At 39.3% G+C, this 14,331-nt stretch overlaps 1 long non-coding RNA gene across 1 annotated transcript; it reads right to left on the bottom strand.

Moving 5' to 3' along the window:
* Positions 1-4,979: 4,979 nt before the first annotated feature.
* On the bottom strand, positions 4,980-5,715 carry LOC119617261. The gene is made up of 2 exons (XR_005233475.1): positions 5,347-5,715; positions 4,980-5,243 (listed from the first exon to the last, which is right to left on the bottom strand). It is a non-coding gene; the product is annotated as an uncharacterized LOC119617261 (long non-coding RNA).
* Between the last annotated feature and the right edge of the window lie 8,616 nt (positions 5,716-14,331).

Raw genomic sequence — 14,331 nt, forward strand, 5'->3', positions numbered from 1 at the left:
TAGATAGATAGATAGATAGATAGATAGATAGATAGATAGATAGATAGATAGATAGATAGATAGATAGATAGATAGATAGATAGATAGATAGATAGATAGATAGAAATATCTACTGTACATTTATTTTTACTGTACGTTTATTCATTTATACATACATTCATACATGTATTCATATATACATCCATGCATGCAGTACTTACATATATCTATACATACATACAAACTGTACATATGTACATTCATACATCTATGCATACATTCAGTACCTACATGTATCTACATACATACATTCACACATTCATGCATACAGTACATACATGTATTTGTATATGCATGTATACATGCATTTTTTTTGTAAAGCACTTTGAGTCGCCTCGTGCTGAAAAGTGCTATATAAATAAATGTACCTACCTACCTACCTACCTACATATAGTACATACAGACATTCATACATAGATACAGTACATACATACATAAGTACATACATTTAACACATGTATGTATGTATGTTATGGTAAGCTGTACCACTTTATTTTCAGACTGGTAGATGCGAGCTGAGCTACCAGTAATGTCGATGGTAATGTTAAAAAGAAAAACTCTGCCAGACTTTCAAAACCCCTCCGTTCACTGACAAGCCTCACCTTAGTGTTTGATTTTGAGTAAAAGTAAACACAGAAGGTCGTTCTCTAGGAACCTCTTCTCAAGGACGTCTTTTATCCAATAAAGGAACCAATAAAAAATAAAAATGAAAAATGCAGAATTACAGATGACTGACATGTTTGCAGCTTAGAAACTCACAAACATGAGTCATTATAGTCTACTCACCACATACTTTACTCAAAAACAAGTAAAGTCAGAAGTGATCCAGACCTACATTAGAAAAACAAAACAAACAAAACTAAAAAGACATGAATACATTCATGAATTCTCTGGAGAGACTGCTGGCAAACTACCAGTACAGGTTGTTTTTCTGGTACTGGTAAGATGATTTTGAATATTTATTTCTTTATTGGATGCAATTCAACCCAACAGAATTATCAAGTGAAGCTCTCTGTGGGCTTTGTTGAATAAAAAATAGGACAAAAATATCTAGAATTTGACATGGCAAAAGAGAAAATTTAATGGTCAAAATGAAAACAGGATAGGCTTTTTTTGGGTAGGTTTGTTTTGGGCTTAAATTTTGACAACATTGGTGAAATCATCCTGAGAAAGTGAGGTTTAATGCTGCAGTTGTGAGCAGGTTTGAGTGTCATCTCGAGCATGTACGCAGGTAGTTTTATTTTCTTTAATTAAGAAAAGATCCCTGCTTAAATGAACTGAAAAAGAGCTAAAACTGCAACAAAAAAGGCCACTTGGACATAAAAAGGGTATTTTTACAGAATTGCTTTTCAAACTGAAAGAAACTAATAAAAGTTTTACTTTAAATTAAAATCTGAAAATTGGTGAACTTTTATTTAAATGTTTCATAAAAAGGTTTATAGACTTGGTCCTAAATGCTCTTCTTCACTTTAATTTTGTAACTTAGACATACTAATAAAACTTCTACATAGGATTCTTATCCTTCTCTATGCTCATTAAAAGTTTTACTTGTCTTGTTCCTTATTTCTGTCTGTTTCACTGTTGGTGGATTTGTTTCCCAGTCTAGAAGATGACTGGTTTGTTTGAGGAAACTGAAGATCACACAGCTGTCATCTGAACTTGAGTGTATTTTTTTTTTATTATTGAAATGAGACAAAAGAACAACACTGAAAGCTTTTCATGTTGGAAAAAAACTGTTTTACTCCTTTGCAAACTAAGCTTGTCATGAATTTAATTTTGCCAACTGTCTCTACTTGAATAATCTAACTGGCTGAAAATAACCTGCAACAGATAGTTTTATATGTAGGCTATTTATCATCCATTACTGTTTTGCAATTATAAAGAACTGTTTTTTCCTTCTTTCTCTATAAGCATCAGGTTGTACTACTGTTCATCTTGAATTACAAATGAAAGCGCAGTGAAGTGAAGTAATTATAGAAGTGTCAGCCCGAAGGGGAAAAACTGAAAGAATTACCATCATAAAAGGCTTGGTGACAGCGAAGTAAATAAATTTAGACTTTAACTGTTCAATTTACATGATATTTCGAAATTTTTGCAATTAGCATAAATTTCAGTCTGTCTGTTTCAATGAAAAAACAAAAAAAAACATTTTTGTAGAAATTGAATTACAGCTGATGGACTAGTTGTTATTAAGGTTTTTGCCAAAAGTTATATTTTAATCTTTAGAAGCTTAATTTAGATCTCTAAAGACAAGAATGACAAGCCAAGACCAAAGTGGATTCCCACTCAAATACAGCACTTTGCATCTTTATTCTAAAAAGAGCCATTTTTTTCACTTTTAAACACCTTTGTATACTTTATATTGCTGTCAATATCACATATGGTTTATCTGGGAAAGATATTGTGGTATTCCTGCCAGTGTGGCTCATCCATCCATGCGTCTTCCACCGCTTATCAGTGGTTGGGTGGCGGAGGCAATAAGTCCAGGAGAGAAACCCAGACATCCCTTTCCCCAGTGACACTTTCCAGCTCCTCTTGGGATAATTATTCCTAATTATTTTAGCAGGTGATCAAAATTAGACATCAGGATCAGGATAAAGCGAGATAGATCCAGATAAACACAGTTTGGGTTTCAGTGGCACAAAGTGTGAAACAGGCTCCTAATTCCTTATTTCCAAAAAGCTCTGCATCTCTCGTCTACATAAAATCACCAGAAAGTTTGTTTTAAAAAGTTACCGTTTTACAAAGCATTTTATTCAAATGTGTTTTTCCTCACCAAAACCTCTGTTTGTGTGGAAACTCAGCCAAAGTCCCAGTTTTAAAATATATCTAGAGCAGGGTGGACGAGGTCTTCATTTCTCCAAACTGAAGTTGTTTAAAGAGCTACCCAGAAAAGGAAAGATATTATTGTTCATACCTTTTCATAGAAACACCCTTCAAAACATCTGTTATTGCTTTCACATCAACAAATGTTTTTATCTGCAGTCCTAACCTCAACCCCATCACTTTCTCCATGACACGGTAAACATCATAATATACAGCTTAATTTGTTCTTTTAGACTTTTTTTTTACTTGTGCATCATTATTATTATGATCAATATTCTCCTCTTGGGTTTCTGCTCCATCAGTTTGCAACATTGACAGCCTGTCAGAAATGAAGCATCTAAAACACATCCTGAGATATATCTGGTAACGAATTGAGGGTTATTTTTATCAGACGGCAGTGTACTCCCTCCAGGACAACAAAAGACAACATGCAGCTGCTTTAGCCTGATGAATCGCTCTGCCCATGATAAATAACCCCATCTCTTTTGTGTGTTTAGAACTGGTTAAGCACCACCGAGTGGATCTATGTAAACACGACTTTTCACAAGTGAAAAATCAGACGCTCGTAGGAAATCCACAAGCAGAAAAAAACCTAAAACCAGCCGTCCAGCCGTGCTGGAAACTCAGCTGCTACTTGCTCATCAAAAAGCCAGGCTCCACATCAAAGCAGAGAATATGCTGGTAAACTGTGAATGTGTCTTTGTCAGTATAATCTCACAGCTAATTGATTCTGTTGCCACACAGATGCATGCACACAGCTCTGCAATGATACTTTTTATTTTTTTGCAGAACATGGAGGCGTCCCTGACAGACTTTGCGTAAGAAGATGAGCCCCCCTCCCCAAAGCCCGAGAACTGGATCATCAAAGGGTGAGCGATGAGGAACAAAGCAGCCGGCTGGTCCATCAGGGCTTCAGCAGAGTGCCTGCTGATTGGGAGTGAAAGCGCTACACACACACACTCACAGATGCACACTCATATACATTCATACATGATGTTAAAACGCACTCGCAGGGATCGGGAACACATTTGCATACACCTTCTCGTCCCCTTACAGACAAAGCTTAAATTAGAAGTGGGCTTCTGGGTGCCTGTAAAGACATTTTGTCCTGTAAAAAATTGAACAGAGGAGACCTAAATCTTTAATTTAGAGGGTGGTCAGTGTGGTGAATAATGAATAGAGTGGGACCTGAAGAGATAAAGGGGCAAGACGGAGAGTTTTAGGTTGCAGAGACGCAGCAGTTGTACTGTGAACAACTCCTGCACGGTGTTGTTTGTCAGTGCAGATAAAAAATAAGGAAACAGTGGATGAAAGGTATGAAAAATGGTATTGGCTACACATTTTTTTTACCTTGAAAACTATCCTGACCATGCAGTCAAGAGCTTCTACTGCTGTTTTAAAGCATCGTGTTCAGTATTACTGGGGACACTGATGCAAGAAAACATTTCTAAATATAACAGATGATTGCAATAAACGTCCACTGATGGAGTTGTAACTCCTTGTGAGGCCTGTTCTATCTGTGCATAAAATTATGACCATCTGTCAGGTTTTAATAAGTCCCTTATTTGCCATTAAACCCTCTCTAACTAGCAAAGAAAATGGACAAAAAACATCTGAAAGTTCCCTTCACTGTTTGCTACCAGGATAGCAATAAACTGTTGGGAGGTCTGAAGATATGGGGTTGGAATTTGTGAGATTGGGTTTATTTTCTACAGATGACATCAAGTATCCTGAGGTTAAAAACCTCTTTTTAAAATTCTGACATGTTTCAGTTGGACTTGAAAGTGAGATTTCAGTCAGACAAATCAGCTAGAGCGCCCTCCAGTCTCTTAATTCTGAAACGGAAAGTCAGATGTTTCTAACTAGCCCCAACATCAAACTCCAACTTTGTTGCTTTGCGCATGAAATGTGGTCACGGCTGAAGTAGCAACATGACAGCGTGTATCTCCTGAAATCAGTCACCCTCACTGGACCGTCCATCCTTCTGCTTATTAGTGAAGATATTGTACAGTGTTTAAATTTGAGCTGCTCAGACCATTTGTGGCCAATATGGCCGCACACTCTGTCCTTGAGACAAGGGGTAAGCAACTCAAAGACCCAAACAGCAGGAGCAGTCACGTATAAAATGATTTATTTAAAAAAAAGTGTCACCTTAATTGTGACACACTAAAAACAGTCTCTTTTTTTAAAAATCCCAGGCTCCACAATTGTCTGTCAACATCCCCACTCAAAGATTGCAGGTCAGGGTCCTCTTATACTTTTCTGGTGGAGGCAGTCCCTCTTTAGCGCACCCTCTGGTCAGTTCCACAGCCGGCTCCGTGACGCTTCACCACTGCTCCGCACTTAGGCGTGCCACGCCCCCTCTCCGCCCGATCCGGCTAAAAGAAAGAAACAAGAAAACGCCAGCATCCCCGCGCCAAGACCACTTCGGAAGGCGTCTTTTACGCAGCTACTCCCCGACCAAAACAGAGCGCTACTCACAGGCGCGGGCAGAGATCCACCTCTGCCCTGTTCCTTTATATTGGGTCGTCGGCTCACTTCCCGGTACTCCGTGCCTGACGTGCGGACTCAGCGCGTCTCTCGCTCCACAGCGTGCCTGTCTCCGTCACCTGCGGGACTTAATCTCCCTGACCTTTCCCCAAAGGCTCCCTTATATTCTAGCTCCAATCAGCTTCTGCACGTGCAGCTAATTACCGGCTCCGCGTCCCCAGAACTCCCTAACCCAGCGCGCCCAAGACGCCAAAGGAAAAAACAAACAAAACACATGCAAAACTATAAAGCAAAAATGAACACAAAAACAATCTTAAACTTCCCATGTGCAACATCGGCACCCAAAGAAAAAGCAAACAAAACAACGCACATGCAAAAACTATAAAGCAAAAATAAAAACAAAACAGTCTTAATTCCCCATGTGTAACACATTGACCATTAAATCTATGTTGAAACCACATTTGCTTTCACTGGCTTTTAGTTCTAGTTGAGTAGAACATCTTGATTTTCTCTTGTTTATTTTACTGGCTTTCCTGTGTAAGTTGATTTCATTAATCTAAAATTATTTTGTGTATTTCATCATTATTTGATTCACTTGCATTGCTTTTATATTTTACCTTTTGTACAGCACCTAAGTCAACAAGGGTTGTGCTTTAAATGTGCCATAGAAATCAACTTTGATTGATTGTATAAAGTGCAGAGAAACACACTGTTTCTGGCTTGTATTACCAATGGTACCTAGCCAAGTCACTGAGCACAACAATGAGCAAATTCCACTGATTTTCTGACTTGCAACTGGAACACCGTTAAGTTAGGCGTGACGTCATTCCCACAGCAGAGTTCCCTCTGCCAAGGTAGTATCTCACTGGGCTGCAGCTGTTGGAGACCAGTTGGAGGCCAAAAAATTACAAGAAAATAGCTGAATTTTCCAGTGCAATCTCACTGAATTCTTACTGTTTGTGACCAAGCAACCAGAGAGCCCTGCAGCCTCATGGCCTACTTTCATATGCATGGCTTGCAAAACTGTATTTTAGACCTTTCCCAGCATTTTGTTGCCCACCTCTGCCCATATTATGCTCACCAACTAGTCATCTTAGCTCAGTGAGATGCTCCCTTTAATGGGTGGGCATTGGGGGTGTCTAGAAAGTCTAGAAACCTTAATATAAATGTCAGGATCCAGCTTTCCCTGGACAAGACGTTGCATTGTCAGAAAATAATCAGATTTTTAATTTAACTTTAGGTGATCATAAGCTTGTGAAAGGTCTCTGTGGATCCATTCATGCACGTAGGTTGTTTGATTCTCTTTTTTTTAGAAAACCAGTAAAAACACTATGCTTGCCTTGCTAACAGCAAGGTTGGGGCTGATAACATGTTGGGAAAAAAAAACCTGGGCTCATGTCAGAGCTCTCTTCAAAGTGAAAAGGGGAGAAGGAGAGCTCTTCCTTTCGATACACAGAGGAGCTATTGATACTTGAGTGCGGTATCAGCTTTGCCAAAGCTGCTTTCTTTTGGTGAATGGCTGCCCTTAAGTTGACACTGAGAAAGCGTGGTTCCAAACAGAACAGGAAAAATGTCAAAAGAGGACTAGCTGAAAACAGACCGGATAAACCTTTAATGCATCAAAATGTTCAGCTGAGATCTACTGAGGCTGGATTTCAATAAAACATAAGAGTAGCCCTCTGCCTGTCCTTAATCTGATCTGAAAGGGAATGCTCCTTCGGGTGGAAGTGAAAGCAGTCTAATGAATTCCCATAGGAAGCTATTTACTCTACTGAGATGAGTTCAGATGATAGAGAGGAACCCATTTTATCGTGATAAGTTGTGTCCCTGAGCTGTTTTCCTAATGAGAGGCTTGGGGTGAGGTTTTTTTTTTTTTTTTTTTGTAATTCTGTGTGCATATTGTGAAGAGGCCTCGTTTGAAAAACCTGTGTCCCCTCTCTGGATTTATTCAGAAGGTGCAGCAGGAGATGACAGAATCTATTCCAGAGATATATTCTCCTCGCTGCTCCCCGATCGTCTCCCCTCGTCCCCAGCTTTGCATCGTGTGTGAGTGAGCATGTATGAACACACGTGCACAGAGGCAGGGAAAACAAGAGGAAATTTGTCATTCCACTCAGCTTTTGATGGTGACCTAACTCTTATGCAAATTACCAGAGCGCGAGCTGAGAACACACTTTTTAGCTGTCGCTCTCTCTCTCTCTCTCTCTCTCTATCTATCTATCTATCTATCTATCTATCTATCTATCTATCCATCCATCCATCCATCCATCCATCCATCCATCCATCATCCATACCAAATTAAGCTCAAAATGCCACAGTTTCATCCTCTGCCTGATGGTTAATGTCACGGATTCCTTTGAAACTTGTGGCATAAACCCCCACTGGACTGGATCTGTGCTCTGCACCCATATGAGTGGCGCACTGTGATGGTTCAGTTGCCTGTAGAGACAGGGACATTTTTCTTTTGTTTGCAAAGTGGCATCCCTTGAAGGAATGTATGTTGCCTACCAACCTTTATGACAACGATCTCATGGGATATGTTAGCGCTCAGAATATGAGGTTGTTTTCTGCTTCATTGGTTTGCTAATTCAAAACTGTTACATAGACGTATACATGTGGGTCCTTGTTATTCCTTTGCAAGTGCAGAAAGAAAGATTTTCAGTCAATTCCATCAACACAACATTTGCATGTAAAACATACAAAATTAGATTTTTAAAAATTCTCCCACTGCAGACAGACAATGGGAGCGTTAGGAGTGAACACATCAAGGTACAGTCTGATTTTTTTTTTTAATTGATTAGCTTAACGAGACAAAAAAAAGCTGGATGTCTTAAGAGCATGGCAGTGATTGATGATGGCAGGATCTGCTCCATTATTAAAGGAAAAAAAGAAACTCTCAAGGACAAGCGAAGGACATTCAAAGAGTTTGAGAAAGGCTGTCATAAAGAAAATACTGCACAAAAGGAAACAGCTCACAGAGGATTCAGACTACAAAAAAAGAAACAGAGCATTTTGGCTATATTCACTGAGCAAGGTGAACAAAGATAAACTTGCAGTGATAGAAAAAAATATTATAGATTGTTTGTAACTCTTGATTAAAGACATGTTCCACCTCATTAGTTAAGAACTATAAACAGATGCTGTGTGACGGCCGATGGGGAGGGGGATGTGCTGTTTTCTGATGATGAGTCAGGAAACAGAGGCAAATTAACACTGAAATGTACATCTGCTGACACCGAGCTAAAATACAGTGAAGCTGAGTAGACAAAGCCTCACAGCGCAGATGGACAATTAAAGAAAATATCTTGAGATATTGTAGCAACCTAAGAAAATTGCGCAGTGGCTTGTCAGTCATTTTTAATATTTGTAACATGAACATGAAGCCGGTGGGAGAGCCTTTCATTTTCTAATACAAAAGAACTCCCAGGATTTTCCTCGCAGAAACCAATAAAAAGCAAGCATTTTGCGAACAACCCCAGCAAGTGGGAAACAGTGTGAAACCGATGTATTTAGATTGAAACGTGGTGGCCCATGCGGTCATATAAACATGGCTAAGTCTAGTCAGCGTTAAGACATTTAGAGACCTCAGCACCATCATCATGTAGTGTAATGGTCTCTTTATGCTCAGCACACATACAGTGGTGCAGTAACACTGACGTTGCTGTATGACGTTTCAGAGAAAGAATTGCTTTATAGGCCTGAAAAAAGATCTAAAAAAAAATAGACAATCATTTGTCTAGCCATTAGCCTAACTCGGATGAAGATTTTTGCCCTTTTGTCCATGCTCCATACTCTATGACTGATAAGCTACTAACTTTTTTGAACTTTTCAACAGAATGTCACCTCAGAAATGATCAGACAAGTCCTTTAATATACAAAATAAAGTAAATGCATAAAATGATTTGAATGCAGATCAGAGAGTCTGATTTTCTGTCATGACAACACAGGAAAGAACAGAGAGAATCTGAGTTTATTCAGACTTTATACTTTCTAAATGACTGAGTGCCTCTTTTTCCGCTCCTCTCGTCTTTCTCTGTCTCTTTCACTCTGTGTTACTGTTTTTTTTTCTGTCCATACCTGTCAAACCTCAGGGAGAGTCTCTGCTCATCCCCTCTCCTCTCTGGAAAGACGGGGGTCACAGCAAACAGAAGGCAGCGTAATCTGATCCGCTCCATCTGAATAACGTATATCTGTGTCAGCCTGAATGCAGGTCAGGGAAACAGCTTCAGTCAATAATCCCATTTATCTGCTCAGCCATCAGATGAACAAATCTGCTTTGCTTTGGATCATGTTAGCTGTCTGACTTTTGATATGAAAATAAAAAAAAATGCATATAAGGCACCAAAGCAGGAGAATTCATGCTCCCTTTGTTCTGTCAAGCCGAATAAAAGTACTTAGAGAGAGATGTTTGACACAAAACAGACGAACGCTGTGACTTTAAGTGGAAAACAAAGATTACAGAGAAGAAAACTTCAAACAGATTTATATATTTCTTAATTTATTTACTTATCTTTTTTTTTTTTTTTTACAAAACAAGCTTTTTCTCTTATGTTTGGTATCTTTTTCACATCATACTAAATATATGCAAAAGCAGATGAATGTACTTTTAGCAGCAATACCGTAAAGTTCAGTGCAACACATAAGAATTTCTCATTACTGCCTGCCGCTGAAAGGCGACGATGAATGATAACCTTTGGACAAATTTTTAATGAAGCTTGTACATCTACAGCTGCATACTTTTTGGAGTCAACCTGATTTAAGATGGCCAGCACTGATAATCAGCTTCAGCCAGCACAAAAGGTGACTATAACTCAGTCAATTTTACAGATATTAAACTCCAGCTGAGAGTCATTCACAGCACATACTCTGAGCGTGACATCTCACGATATCGCATGAGATTGCTCACAACGTTCATTTCAAGGTTTGATCCAAATGACTACAACTCTCATTTCTCTGCATAAGATGATCTTAGTCTAAAACTCGTGGATAAAAGGCGACGAGTGGTATGGATTCCTTCAAGAAATGCTAGGCTTTTAATTTGCAGATGTGACATATTTCCCTCCCCGTTCCTCCACCCTGTCGTCTGTTTTGCCTCTCTGCCTCGCTCCTGACGCTCTGCCCTTCTTTTTCAATTATCAGAAGCACTAACAGAGAGTGCCAGTTGGTGTTTAATGTGATGCATTTCTGAGCAAACTTTTCTGCTTTACTTATAAAAATTTAAAGATTACCTGCGAGCAACTCATTTACATTGTACTTCTAACCAACACCACCGACAGATGGGTTCAATCATTCTGCCTGTGATGACTTATGAGAAGCTGCCTGGATGTTTTCGGGGCACGAGTGATCAGCAGAGGATCAGGGTAATGCACTTTGATCAGACATGACAGAAATGCTTAATAATGTAGGAAGCAGTGGAGAATTTCACATCGTTAGTTTAAAAATAAACCAAAGCGACATTTTGAGCACTTTTAAGTCAGAAAAATGTCGTCACTTTCAAGGTAAAGGGCAGAACTCTCTTTCTGTACCCAGCAATTAACCTAATGAGTCTTATTCAACAAACTATGATGCAAATGTCCACAAAAATGTGCTTTTTCCCTTCTTGCACAGTATCTAGCATGAACTAAGCTGTTTGATGTTTTGCTGTTGCACTGAGGTTAGCAGATCTAATAACTGCTGATTTGAATCGTGAATATCTGCAGCCTTAAAACAAACCTGAATGGGCACTTTTAGAAAGAAGGGCCCAACAGTAATGAAAGTTGCATCTCTTAGAAGAATGCATATTGCTCACCACTTTGTAGGTCAAAGATTTAAACAAAGATCTGAGATGGTCTGTTTGTGCTCAGAGTATATATCGAAGATGACTCTCAGCTTCTGCTACATCAGATTATAGTTCAATATCTGTAAAACCGACCGAGTTGTAGCCATTTCTGTGTTTGCTAATGTTGTTTAGCTGTGGCGGCTGTCTTGAATTAGGTCGACTCAAAAAGTAAATCAGTTGTAGATTTACATTTAGGGATTACTGTCTGGGAGTTTTGTTAAAATCCATCCAGAGGTTCATGAGATATTTTGCTAACAGAGAGACAAACAAGCATACCAGCAGACACAGCTACATTTCACAATGAAACACGGTCTATAATCATAACCAAGCAAAACACAAGTTCTCCTGGAACTTTCTTTTGAATATGAAGTCAGGCTATTACTAAACAAACTACCTTCATCTAGAAAGCTAGCTCAGAGTGTGTATAATTGCTAAACCATATCCACGTTCTAGGTTTTGGTCGACATTGTGTTGTTAAATATAATGAGGTAAAATGAAGTCCCAGTGCAGCCTGTGCAGCCGTGTAAACAATGTGTGTGTGATGTGCTGAGTAGATCAATAAAACTGTCATCTTGACATATTTCCTCCAGGTCTCCTCTCAGCAGCTTTCTGTCTGTAAAGCTGACACTAAATGGGATGTGATGCTGTTTGCTGGAATATCTCCCCCTTTTATTTCTCACTATGTTTCTATATGCTGCTGTACACCACCACTTACACAGGGCTGTGTGACGGAGAGGACAGACTGTCAGCTGGTCCTACCCTCCATCCAGTGTCTGTGCAGCAATGCGGTCATGCAGACAGACACGGACGAACACCCAGACTGCAGCATTCTTGCCTGGAAGTGCTCGTATTGTGTCCATAGCTGTGACATTTGTTTGTTTATCGCCTTCCATTGAAAGCAAAGGTGGAGTGATGATGTTTTCTGCTCTGTCCTTGTGTGTATTTGTTTGTCTGTAATGTCAGTAAAATATCCAATGAACCACTGGATGGATTTTAATGTTTTTTAACTTCATTGTGATGACAAATCACACATATTAAATCAATTTTTTCTCATGTTTGTGCACCAATCAAAGGCTAAATATATATTACTATATTTGTTAAGGGGCACATAAAGCTGACTGTTTCTCTGCATAATAATAGATGTCAAGCTCACGTTACTGCCTTTTTAACTTCTTTGTCATGGTGTGAAGTTATCCGTACCAATTATCCAGACAGTTTCCAGCTCATGACTGGATTTACCAGAAGCTCTGCCAAATATTTTATGGCACCACTTTGCCGGAAACCATGATAGTATGATCTCTGGCAACACTGCAGTTTCTCAGTCATCCCTCGTGGTCGTCTGCTTTCTTCTGCTGCTTCACTCACATTTCAGTCAGCCAAATATTGCATTTTGAAATGTGTGTGTTTATCCGTGCAGTGAAAATTGGAACGCCTCCCGCTGAATAGGGTCTTTGGAAACAAACTTTTATAATAAAAACACAACTCAGTTTATGTGAAACACCCATCGGGAGACATTTGGCTCCGACTTCAGAGCACAGCAGAGTTGAAGTAAAGGCCTCGCGTTTCGAGAAGGAATGCATATCCTCTGCCACCTTTGATGCCAGAATGTTAGACTAAGATCATCTTATGTGGAGAAATTGTGGCGTTATAGCTATTTTAGTCAAACCTTGAAAACAACATTATGTGCAATCTCATGATTTTGCGTTATCTTACGTGACCTTGGATGGAAAATCAGTTAGTGCTTGGAGTATGTCTTGTGAGTGACTCATATCTACTACCACACCAGATTTTAGCTCATTATCTGTAAAACTGACTAAGTTACAGCCATTTTTGTGTTTTCTAAAGGGAGTTGGCTGTGGTGGCCCTCTTAAATTGGGTTGAGTCCAAACGTTTATCACATAAAGAAGGACATCCAATGATTACTTTCTGAGAGTTTCATTAAAACCATTCAGTGGTTTACAAGATATTTTGCTAACAATCAGACACAGTTGATTCCAATAGTTAATGGCAAACTTTTAAACACAGATCCTGTGTGATCAGCTAGTTCTCAGCATATAAGTTGGGGATCAGTCTCAGCTACTACCACACCAAATTTAAGCTGTTAGGTTGTAGATGCTCATCTGGTGAATACATAGTGAAAGTTTCATTAAAATTCATTCAGTGGTTTATGAGCTATTTTGCTAACAGTGGAGCCAAACGACACACACACACTCAGACATGGACAAGAACATTATCTTTCCGCTTTTGCCCTTGAGGGGTTTTAAAAACACAACTTAGTTTATGTATAAGGCCGATTGGGAGCCATTTGGCTTCTGCTTCAGAGAACAGCAGAGCTAAATGAAATGATTTTGTTTAAATTATACTGGGGATATATGTGTGCTTGCATCATGCTCTGAGGAAAATTTGCCCCATTAATAGTAGACCGTGTAAGGAATGAATTCCCATTCATCACTCGTGACACTGACCTTCATCAGTTATCTGTAGGTCAGCTTTGGGAGAAACAGGCAGACATGATTTCCTTCACAGTCTTTTCTTTACATCACAAATGTTTGGACTGCTCGTAAGATGATTTTTAAATTTGGTTCTATTTATTTTATATAATCAAACCAGCGTTTAAACACTGGCTAGGAAATCCAGGTTTCGAGTTAAGCTTCATGTTTAAATACAGGTCCTTGGGTGTGTGAACTATTTATCATCTAATCCGTCTGACAGTCCATTGTCATCACAACATCCTCTCCCACGAGTGAAATAATGTTGGCCCTTCAGGTGATGTAAATGAAGAGAAATGTAAAGGCCGGCTCCAAGGCTCCGGCTGTGGACGGGTGAAGTTAATGTGATTGAAACTAATTGATGCATGGCCCCACTTCATCTCGTGAGATGGAACCCAGAAATGTCACGTTAGAAGGTAATTACTTATCGCAGTCGCGTGTCTCGTGTTTGACTATGGCGTGGATAATGTGGGTACTCTTAAGTCGTGATGTTAGATAACTTATTGGTGGAACGCACTCACAGACGCTGGATGGGAATGAACTGAAATCCTTCCAACCTTAGAGCCCCTCTGACCTTTTCCATTTTGATATTCTCCTTGAGAAAATGGCCTGAAGTTCACATCAGAGAAGAACTCCACAGTGTCTGAATAATAATAATACAAAACTTCT

This window comes from Kryptolebias marmoratus, linkage group LG8 (genome assembly GCF_001649575.2).
Source record: "Kryptolebias marmoratus isolate JLee-2015 linkage group LG8, ASM164957v2, whole genome shotgun sequence".
In the NCBI taxonomy this organism is placed as follows: Eukaryota; Metazoa; Chordata; class Actinopteri; order Cyprinodontiformes; family Rivulidae; genus Kryptolebias; species Kryptolebias marmoratus.